Here is an 11,911-nt window from a genome sequence, read left to right as displayed (position 1 = left end):
TGCATTGTGGAACTCTGGTTGTGCCTGGGGTCCAGGTGAGGGAGAGGAGAGATGGTCCTACAGAAAATCTCCCTCAGACATTGGCCTCATTTAGGATTGGCTCTATTATATTCTTTTAAAATGCTTGCATTTCATAGGAGGATTTATTCACTCTCATCTGGATGTCAATGGTTTTAGTCAGGCCCTATACCATCTTGATCGATGCCATCTTATAGAGTGGGAAAAAGGCTGAATTTGTAATGCAGGGACCCGTCAGGAAACTAGGAATTACCGCAATGCAGGATTTCAGGAAGTCAGAGCATAGAATCTTGGTTTTGTGGGTGAGAGAGGAAGAGAGGAGGCAGGTATGCAGGCTTGCTGGCTTCTGGTTGTATCAACTGCTCTTTATGCTACCAAAAAGCAGATGCAGCCTGCTTGGCATGCATGTGATCTAAGTTCTCTGCCCTTGTGCACCTGTGTCCAGACAGAGTAGATCTGACGTCCTGATCTTTAATACATTTGAATATAAAATATATCACTATGTATTGGGTATAGGCAGGATCCCGGGCAAGAAAACCACTTACTTACCAGATGCACTCAAAAAGGTAGGGACTCTGAGAACAGGAAGATGGCTCAAGAAATGGATTCCTAACAGAAAAATCTTACCCCCTGAGGGGTAACAGCAACAATATGTGGAGGGCAGGAAGAAATTTGGAAACTTCAGAGGAATTGGTTTTAGACAAAACTGGCATCTCTGTAATATTTGCCCAAAGCTGGTGAAGCACTTTCTCTAGAGACCTTTCAAGGCTCCCTTCCAAAAGCTTCCTCCATCTAGAGATGGGTGGTGATACATACAAGCTAATGTTTTCAACAGAATCTCCTGTGGTGCTCATAAAAATGCAGAGTCCTGGGCCTCACCCCAGCTGTACCAAATCAGAATCTTTGCTGGAGGCATTTGAGAATCTATCTTTTTAAAACAAGCTCCTGAAGTGTTTCTTCAACCCAGAGACGTTTGAAGACATCTTATCTCATACTGTTTTAAACCCTAACTTCGCCAACCATGGGACAGACTTTTATCGCTAAGCTTATGAAATTGGACACTGACTTACGCAAGGGGTGTTTTACTCACAGGCATGGCAAAAGCTGCTCCCAGGAGGCAGGCAAACAAAATCCAGGTCCCCATTTCTTGATGGTTCTGAAATGTAAGTCAACATCCACTTATCTTATCTCTTCTGAAACATGGACTTAATGAATGCTCCATAAAACACACATAATCTGTATTAGTCTACTGCTAGTAAGAAAGATGGAGCCATTCTTTGTGCATTTACTTCAGTTGTATGTGATTTCCAGCTCTCAGCCTATTTCATTGTTTCTGGAGTCACAATAGTGATAAAGTTACATTTAATTTAGGTTGAGGGCTGAACAAGTTACAGGGACATGAATGATCTATCCTTATATGACTTTGCATGCCATTTTCCTATGCCTATACAGCCTATAGTCTTAGAAGCCAAATGGTATTTATAATTAATGATTAAAGGAATAAAGTTGGCTCTGAAGGATGGGAAAATCATCAAAATGCACGGTATTTTATAATTTCAGAACAAGGGGGCACAGAAATGTACCCTACAGAGTCTGCTGGGGCATTACTACTGTTAAAAACTAATCATTTGAGAAAGGTATTAATTTGCCAAGATAGTAGATTTTAGTTCCAGAAATTCCTATCTATAGATCTTCAGCAACATCTGAAGCAAGACACTCCAGCAACATCTCTGAGCTCCAGATTGTGGAGCAAAAGATATGGCTGAACCAACAGGAGAGGATGGTACTAATTATCTGTGATTCTTTAATAAATTTTGAATAATTTCTCCCTAAGAGGTTCTATTTTCTGTCAATGAAATCTTCTTTTTGTTTGATGTTGCACTGTATTATTCTATAAATAAGATCCTTGGGATAGTAAGCAAAACAGGTCATCCTAAAATGTGGACATTGATTTATGGCACAAATTATTGACTAACTTGGAAAATCGTCAGAAGAAAGACCTTAAATTTTGTATAGGAAGTGAATATTACATGGAATAATGCTGTCTATGAAAAGTACACTGAAATTTTCTGCCTCCTAAATTTGTTTTTTTTTTGTTTGTTTGTTTGTTTGTGGTTTTTTTTTTTTTGGGTTAATGAGAGAAAACATTTCATTGATGGTTCTGTTTTATGTAATTAAATAAAAAGCTTTTCAAAGTACTAGATCACAGCCTATGAAAGTATTATTTTTACTTTAATCGGTAATTAAAATAAATATTTTACTGTGAAATGTGGCCCCAAAAGAGCTTTGGAATTAGACAAGCACTTTGTTGCATTAGAAAGTAAAAAGAAAAAAAATCATTTCAGTAATCAGAGTCTAATTTAATTATGGGCCAACTAAAAATTATTGATGGCATATAGTATTAGAAATGTAGAATATATTTGTATCTTTTAAAAACAATGCAGAGAAAGAAGCACAATAAAAAGGATATCAAATTAGAAATAAAATCCACATACCTTTGAATGTATTCAGTGGAAGTTTCTGTTTGAAACTCAGGGATGCTTGATCCTTTAGATTTCTTCCAACTATGAGCTTATTTTATATAAGTCACGGCATCTAAAACAACCAATCCGGTTTCTGAAGGAAAAAATGTGTTGAGTATAACTAAAAATCCCTGTATCATGAATTTTTAGAAGCTATGATCAGACATAAGGTTGTATGTTGTGATTAGTTCATATGGAATCTTTCATTATGGACAATAATAGGTTTAACAGGCAAGGAGTTTCATCAGGCTATTCTGAAGTCAGCAAATTAGTTGACTGCACATGCTGATATATTCAAATTTATTTTTAAGAAGCTGCTCTGCCATCATCCTTTCCTCAGTTCTAGCATACAACATTGTTCTTTACAAAAATCAACCTAGGTGGTTCAGATTCTCTAATGTAATCTGGATATCCTCAAGGATTTTTCCGGCCCTTTCAGATCAGGATAAATTGATTCAAATTCCCATTCTGGTAAAAATCCAAAGCTCTCTAGTATCTCTCTGAGGAATTATACTTTCAGGATCACCACTGCTCTATTTTCTGCTTTCATTGAAGGTATTTTCTCTGTTCCCTTTGGCTGCTCCTTTATCACCACTCTGGTGTCCACCAAAACAGCGGACAAAGCCCCTTCTTGGCCCCATCCTGAAATCCATCTACCATAAAAACAATCAAGAACTTAAGGTTCTTGCAGTAGCAAAACTTTTACTGATGATCTGAAGCACAGGGCAATGAGTGCACACCAGACAGCACGTTTAAAAGTATATTTTGTTCTTTACAAACAAACTCATGTCACAGGGGCGATTGTCCTGTCCCTCCCATCTCACAGAGCAACTCAGCCTCTCAGTATGGTGGCCCTTCTTTGCCCACATCCTTCTGGCTCAATCTCACTTTCTCATACAGGCAAACCCAAATTCTTCTATCTTTTTCAGAGCCTCTTAACTGTCTGGCTAGTTTCCATGTTCTCAGCAGCCTCTCCATTCCCTAAACAATAACCAAAGCTATTCACTTTGTTAAAGAACGTCTGATCTAGCTATTAAATTCATGTGTGTCTTACCACTCTACCTTGGTATACCATGTGTTTTTTTTTTTTTCTTTAATTCTGGAATTTGATCAATTAGATTGATGTAATTGAGCAAACTTGTAATTAGTGACAGGAGCTAACTGATGAGTTGTCCATCAATATTAGATCAATAAAGGAGATACTGAATATCTACCCAGATACAGTTGATGTTATACCTGAATCTCTTTGAATAATCAAGTAATATTTATAAAGTTTGTATATGTGTGTGTGTGTGTCTGTGCGTGTGTGTGTTTGAGACAGAGTCTGACTCTGTCGCCAGGCGCCAGGCTGGAGTGCAGCAGCGTGATCTCGGCTCACTGCAACCTCCACCCCCTGGGTTCAAGCAATTCTCCTGCCTCAGCTGCCCGAGTAGCTGGGACTACAGGTGTGCGCCACCACACCCAGCTAATTTTTGTATTTTTTTTTTGTAGAGACGGGGTTTCACCATGTTGGCCAGGATGATCTCGATCTCTTGACCTCGTGATCCACCTGCCTCGGCTTCCCAAAGTGCTGGGATTACAGGCGTGAGCCACCATGCCCGGACATACATATGTGTTTATATGTATATATACAAATCACAGCCTGTCTGAGCCTCAATTTCTGCATATGTAGATTGGGAATAATAATAGAACCTAGTTCAGGGAATTAGTGTGAAAAGAAGATGAGTGACATCTCTGGGGAAATGGAAGGCTATTTATTATTCTCTCCAACCCTGTCAGCTGGCATATGGTAAATGTTTAAGGAATGCTAATAAATAAGATTCCAAGATGATCTTTGGGGATAAATTAGTAGAGATGAATGTTGCAGAGAAAGGTAACACCTTCCAATCAGGGAGAGAGAGATTGCAAAGAAGGAAGTGGAAGATTATAACAGGCAAAATTTATACATGAAAACAAACATAGAATATGATTCTAAAAGCCAAATGTGCCCAGGATTTGCATTTATTTATGAATATATTTATTGGTGAATTTTATAACGGAGACAAGAAGGATTCCCTTTGAAGGAAGTTGCAAAATGGACCTTAGGATGACTGGCAGGGGTGTATAGCAAGGTGGTAAGGGAGAGGAAGGAAAATGTGGATCACATTATGTTTGCTTTCAGTCTTTTCCCCCATTTTATATAATTACATATATTGGAGTGTGGGTAATCTCTACTAATGAAGTCATTGATTTATTACTAGTAGTCTTGTAGTTTTACAAAGATTGATCTCATTACTTTTTCTCACCTTTTAAGGATGAGTGGATGATATATTTTGCCATAATGATCAACAAGATGCTTCCTTAATGTGGCATTAATTCCTCTGGACCACTGGATGATGAGTTACTGCTAATTCACCATGTACAGTTGAACAAGCTTTGATGGCCAATTCTATAGAAATAATTGATTTTCCCCTACTGCATATCCTGAGTCATAGGACATTAAAGTATGGATCTCTGTTTGAAATCTCTTCCACTAATTTAGGCCCCACTTACGCAGCTTAAAAATTGCTGAATGTTTTTGAGGAAAATGAAATTTCAATTGAAATATTTTTCCTATAAGCGATTATTTTATTTATTAATAAATTGACTTCATAAAATAGTTATTTTGCTCATTTTTTGTAGCAGGTATTATTTTTCTTGACTTGCATCCCATTATGTCTTGCTGTTCCCACAGTACTTATGCTAGCAACTTCTTCCCTTCTAATTTGCTGCTTCTAATTTATGATATGCAAGAAAATCACATGCCCAAGCTTGTTAGAAGTATGGGTGAACTGCAAGTAAAGGAACACTCTAAGTGGGGCTGGCCTGGGAGGGCCTCACCTGTGAGAAAAGCAAAGGAATTTCAGTTTTGTGACATTTATTTTTGACTGCTGGGAGCGTGTTTGGTTTGTTTTGCAGTTCCCCTCCCCTGGCTTACTTCCTCGGTTTCAACAGCACTCAGCATATGAGGGTGGTCTTTGGATAAGTCAGGTATTATGAGTTTGAAAAGCCTTTCTTATCATCTATAATAGTTCAAGTCTTGAGTCTTCTTTTAAAGCATGCCCAGGGTTATCCAATATTCTAGAATAATTTCAACAGTAAGCATTCTTAAGTAGCTGGAGCCAAAGTTAACTTTTAAATATTTTCTCTGTAGATGTTTACTAATAAGAAAACATTCTCTAGGATAGTTTCTTGCTGGGGTAGAGTTGGGGTTATATGCTCTTCAGATGTTAGGCACAAAATCACCAATTAATTCCGATAAGCATTGTAACTTTGACCTCATTGCAACCCTTATAAATCAGGTATTGTGTCTTATACTTTTTTGGGAGCTCTTTGGTACCTAGAAAAACAAAGTAACTGCTAGATAAAAGTGTTGATTAATTCATGAAAATGTAGAAAAGTTATCCATGACATTGAAAATATAGAAAAGGTGGATTCTGAAAGAAATGCTACAGTGATTTAGATGGACATTTTTAATAGCTAAGACGAATAATTCAGCATTGCTGTCAACTGCTACTGTGGACTTTTTGTGCAAATGACCTCTGATAAGTACCTGAAATGGGAGATGCTGTAAAAGTGCTAGAATCTATTATCCTAATATTCTTATTACATTTGGCTCTGACCTGTTAGTTCAAATTATAATATACTCCAAGCAAATATACTATGATAGATAAATTTGATTTTTTCTTATTTATGACTGAGTTTATTTGCTTACTATAATAAAGCTGTTGTTGTTGTTAGTTTACTGTGCTTCTAGAATCAATTTAGCCCTAGAAGTAGGGCACATAAAAGAAGAGGCAAATGCATTGTGATAGTAATTTCAGGTGGTGACAGGCTCAGCAAGCCATAAGTGACCTGAAAAGAAGAAAGGAAACTTAATAATGAAGCAGAAGGAAAGAAAACATCTTTGTAGTAAAGAGAGGTGGCCCTGGGGTCACCAGCCCCTGAACAACATAGTCCTCAAAGGTCAGAATTATGGTCTAACTCCAACAGCCATTATTAAGCATTTAGTGTATACCTCACATGACCATTGGCTTTGGAGTACAAAAAGAAATAGGACAGTGGTCCATTTGTCAAACTCACAGGGTCTAGAAGAATCTTCCACTCTGAGTTGTAGCAGAGAATGCTGGGAGTGAGTGTTGGGGCAAATTGTCCTTACGATTAGAAACCTAATACACTTTGTAGCCATGTCTGTGATTGTGAATAAGAGAAGGATGAGGAAGGAGGAGAGAGAAAGTAGCGATACTGTAGTGTATGTCAATGGTTCTTTGGCTGAATCAGGAAGTTACATATTAACTGTATATAGGACCGCTTCAGTCCTAGATGATCTGCTTCTGCAGTGATTGTGCATTAAATGATAGGTACACACTGAGTCATCAGGGAAAGATTACAGCCAGTGCATGCTGCTTCAGAGGACATATAAAATAGATAGAAATGTTTGTTTGTTTGTTTGGACATAGAGTCTCCCTCTGTCACTAGGCTAGAGTACAGTGGTGCAATCTAGGCTCACTGCAATCTCTGCTGTCTGGGTCCAAGCAACTCTCCTGCCTCAGCCTCCCAAGTAGCTGGGATTGCAGGCACACGCCACCATGCCCAGCTAATTTTTGTATGTTTGGTAGAGGCAGGATTCACCATTTTGGCCAGGATGGTCTTGATCTCCTGATCTCATGATCTGCCTGCCTTGGCCTCCCAAAGTCCTGGGATTACAGGCGTGAGCTACCGTGCCCGGCCTATGTACTAACATTTAAAACAAAATGTCTACCAATAGGGGGCCTGATTTAAATCTATTATGGCACAGATAGCATTCAAGATGAGAATGTCACTCTGCATTTCTCGACATAAAAAGATGTTGGTGACACATCGTTGAGTGGAAAAATAGATTTTTGAAGGTCCCTTCTCTAATCTTTTCTCTCCCTGCCTCCCTGCTCTCCCTTATATTTGGGGAGATATTCACCAGAATACTAACAGTAATTATCTAGGGACTCCTTCTTGAAAATCTCTGGGTAGCCAATATTTAAATTTATTTCTTTTAAATAATCTGTGAATACAACAAATCTAGGGGAAACACAAGAAGTTTGAAGTATGATATTTCTCATTCATGTTCAGCAAGTGAGATCAATAAGTGATAGTGCTACTTGCATAGGCCCTGGGTATATTCAGTGTTCATTCGTAGGGGGAAAAATGTTGAACATAAAATCCAAGACAAAAAAACAAGACCTTGATTTTTTTAGTTAGAGAGCTCTTTTAAATCATGAGTAGGAAATATTTTAATAATATAAACATTCACAGTAAGAGTTCTTACAGCTTGTAATTTGAAAAGTCCATAGGAATTTGCTAAATATCAGGTGGAACAATTTTCAACAAGGGAAATTATATGCAGTTGGAGAGTGTGTTGCTTGGATTATAATTAACTGGTAACTGTCAGCAGTGAAAATGGTACATCTGTGTTAAAAGAAGTAGGACAGTAATGTAAAAACAAGCATTTTTATTCCTGCTTATTTGATAAAATACATCAAAGTAAGTTGGACTTTGCTACTGAGGTTCAATGGAAACATACACAGATTAGTAGTTTTTTTTTTTAGTATTGTTCAGCCATAAAATGGAATGAAGCACTGATCTATACAACAACATGGATGAACTTTGAAAACATTACATTCAGTGAAGGCAGCCAGCCATAAAACACCATATACTGTATGACTCTAATAGGACATGCCAAGAATAGGCAAAATCCATAGAAACAGAAAGTAGATTCATGATTGCCAGGGGTTGAGGGAAGGGGGATGTGGGGAGTTACTGCTAATGAGCACCAGGTTTCTTTTTGGGATGATAGAAATATTCTGGAGTTAGATAGTGGTGATGGTTGTACAATCTTGTGAATATACTAAAAGCCACTCAATTGTACACTTTAAAGTGATGAATCTTATGGTATGTGAATTGTATCTTAAATTTTTAAGACACATATTAACAAATATATGTAGCATGGTCTTGGCCCTCAAAAAATTTGCATCCTTTATACATTATGTAAAATATAGATACATAAAACGCTAAATACAGTGTAATGGTACAGAACAATACTGTAAGGGTTACCCCAAAATGATAAAGTTGATGGTGATGAGTATGATGAAGATGAAACTAACCTTTATTGCCAGCTGTGGTTCTAAGCATTTTACATGTTTAAATGTTTATTGGTCACCTCACACATGCCGACTATATTCTAAGTTTATGTTTTACATCAGTGATTAAAACACGCAAAGACTCCCACTCACAGTCTCACAGAAAGCAACTATAAACAATGGATGTAATAAATAAATATGGTAGAAGAAAAGAAATCCTATGGAAAAGGAAAAATAAGAGCAGCTAAGAAGGATTACAAGTGCTGAGTTGCATGTTTCAATAGGGTGGTCAATTTGAAACAATTTCTTGAAGAAGGTGAGGCATTCACCTGAGCATCTCTGGAATCAGCACAAAGGCACGAACATGGAAGTGGCCTGATGTGTTAGCTAGCTGGCAGGAACCCAGTACTGCTGGTGTGGTGGAAGGTGGAGGGCATAATAGAAGCTGAAGTCAAAAACGTGACATATTCTCATGCTTCCATGATCTTAGCAATTAAATGTAGAATTCCTTGCCTAAAGTAATTTCTATTATTCATTGTGAACTAAGGGCTTCGGGCTTTGGAGATGTGAAGGATTTGGATAGACATAGAGGCTGTTTATTCACAGGGCTGAGTCATTGGGAGAAAGAGAAACGAGAATGGACAGAGCATGCTTAATGTACAGAAGGAGACCAGCTAGGCCCCAGCAGAGGTTTTAGGTAGAGAAATGGCAATGGCAGATGGCTCCTGGGGAGAGAGACCTTGAATGTTGAACAGGAAACTCCACTTGTGTCCCATCGGTAGTGGCGAAGTACTGAGCATTTGTACCCACTGTCCTTGCTTGCTTTCGAGTTTCTACATGAAAGTTCATCAGGAAGCTGAGACTTGTGTCAAGAATGAGGAAGTAGAAACACAAAGCAGTCAGATGACTTGGCTGTCTTCACATCACATTGAGAGCCAGAGCAGAAGGAAGACCCCTGGGCTCTGGCCCTGGCTCAGACACTCTTTACCCACTTGCTCACAGATGAATGAGACATATCTCAGGGTCCCAGATCAAATGATAACATTATGGGAACAACTGGAAATAGATAAGTTAGTGTTAAATAAAGAACATAATGTTTTTCCTATGAAATAGAGGGTTGCATTCAAAAACTGTTACCAGAGAATATTCTCCAGGGAAACATACAGCTACTCAAAACTGCTCTACAGTATAAGCTCTTGTTTAGTAAGAAATAAATCTATTTAATGAAAGGTCTATAAAAAAGAATCTTAATAATTTTATTGATACATAATTCACATACTATAAAGTTCACCTGTTTAAAGTGTACACTTGAGTGGATTTTAGTATATTTTGAATATATTGACCTAGTTTGCTACCATCACCATAGTCTAGAGCATTTTTATCACTTGAAAAGAAATCCCATACCCGTTAACAGTCACTTCCCACTCCTTAGCCCTAGACAACCACCAGTCTTTCCTATCTCTATGGATTTGCTTGTTTGGAACATTTCATAGAAATAGAGTCATACAACATATGGTTGGAAAATGGGTCTTTGATAGCACTCTTGGCATTTGGGGCCAGATACTTCTTCGTTGTGGGATGTTTAGCAGCATCCCTGGCCCCTACCTTCTAGGTTGTTAGCAGCAACAACACCCTCTGTCTTAAGTTGTGAATAACCAAAAGTGTCTCCAGACATCGCATGTTTCATAGGGTAGTGAGGGGGTAAATTCGCCCCCATTTGAGACCCACAGATTTACAGTTACCTAAGAACTGAGCTAGGTGTAGGAGTATATAAAGTGAGGTGGGTGCCTGGACCTAGGTTGCTGTTGTGGAAAGACAACTATTTCAGGATCTGTGAAGGTCCAAACTTTGGACCCTGAGTTCCAAAAGTCTGTGATTCATTTTAGAAAATAAGAAAGAGATGACTAGGGGCAAGAGGCATAATTTTTATTTAGATGAAGTTATCGTTCAAACAATAGCTGGGGAAAACACAATAGTGGGGAAAACACTCATTTTTTAGGTCATTAAAAAAGATAGAGGGTGATGGGTGCACCAAAATCTCACAAATCACTGCTAAAGAAGTTACTCATGTAACCAGATATCATCTGTTTCCCAAAAACTTATGGAAATTAAAAAAAAATTAAGGTAGAAATTGTTATTTTAAAATAACGGCGTATGCTAGTGGTCTTTACCTTTATTATAAAGGACTGGAATCATGGTGTCAATAATTCAAAAAGTGTCTAAATTTGGATTTGGGCTGTTTTATGTTACAACAGTAAGAATTAATGGTTCTCAAAGAGCCTTACTTAAGTCAGCTTTAACATTACTCTGCAAACTATAAACACCCCTTGAGCAGCAAAAGGAAGCATGAAATTTGATTTATACCATAGCTAACGAAAACAAGTGGGCAATCACAATTTGATCATACCCTACTAATCTAACTTAGTCTCAGGAATGGAGGAAAGAAAGGAAGCATACGGGCTTTAGAAATATGTAAATTTCAGAAAGTCAGTTTATAAGTGTGACCCCTTTTCTTTTCAGAATAGTCTGAGTGAAGGAAGCTCTCATTTTCCCTGGTAAATCCATTTGTAAATAAATGGGCTAAAGATACCATGGCTATGGTCCTTTCTAGTTCTTAGGATCTTTCCTGCTCACAGTGAGAATCACAAAGTGATTGAGGTAATAACTGCTTTGTTTGTTGTTCTCAGTTTAAAGGAAGTGTTCTCTCAAACTGCCTTAGACTGCACAGCCTTGACCCTCTAGGACTGGATGCCCTGTGTATGGCATTACTATCAGATGCAAGTTAGGAAACCCAGATTGTGTTTACAAGTAGGTTGCCATTATATAGCGGCTTCCCTGTAAATACAAAATGTACATTTCCTTTTTATTTATCATGGACTATAGCAATTGCAGAATGTAACTCTTGTTTTTATCAGGGATATTACCGAGTCTCTTAAACTCAAGCTGACTTACATTTATTTTAAAATACATGTTCCAAAGATGTTTTCAAAATTTTTATTGTGCATATTTTTAAGATTATCTCCTTTACCTGTTCTCCCACCCTGGCACTTAGGATGGGGAATAGGCAGAACTTACGAAGGAGTTTGAGTCTCACAGATCAGCTCTTGCATGATATGACGGGAAGTCACGTTTGAGTAAGAGCAAAATGTTTGGAAAAAACAATCTGTGTGTGGTTCATCTGGAAAGATCTGTTCCCCACTCAGTAGCTTACAGAAGGCCCAGCATGATATGGATCAGCTT

Source organism: Cebus imitator, unplaced genomic scaffold (genome assembly GCF_001604975.1).
Source record: "Cebus imitator isolate Cc_AM_T3 unplaced genomic scaffold, Cebus_imitator-1.0 Scaffold426, whole genome shotgun sequence".
Taxonomy (NCBI): Eukaryota; Metazoa; Chordata; class Mammalia; order Primates; family Cebidae; genus Cebus; species Cebus imitator.
Note: the sequence above shows the minus strand (reverse complement) of the source record.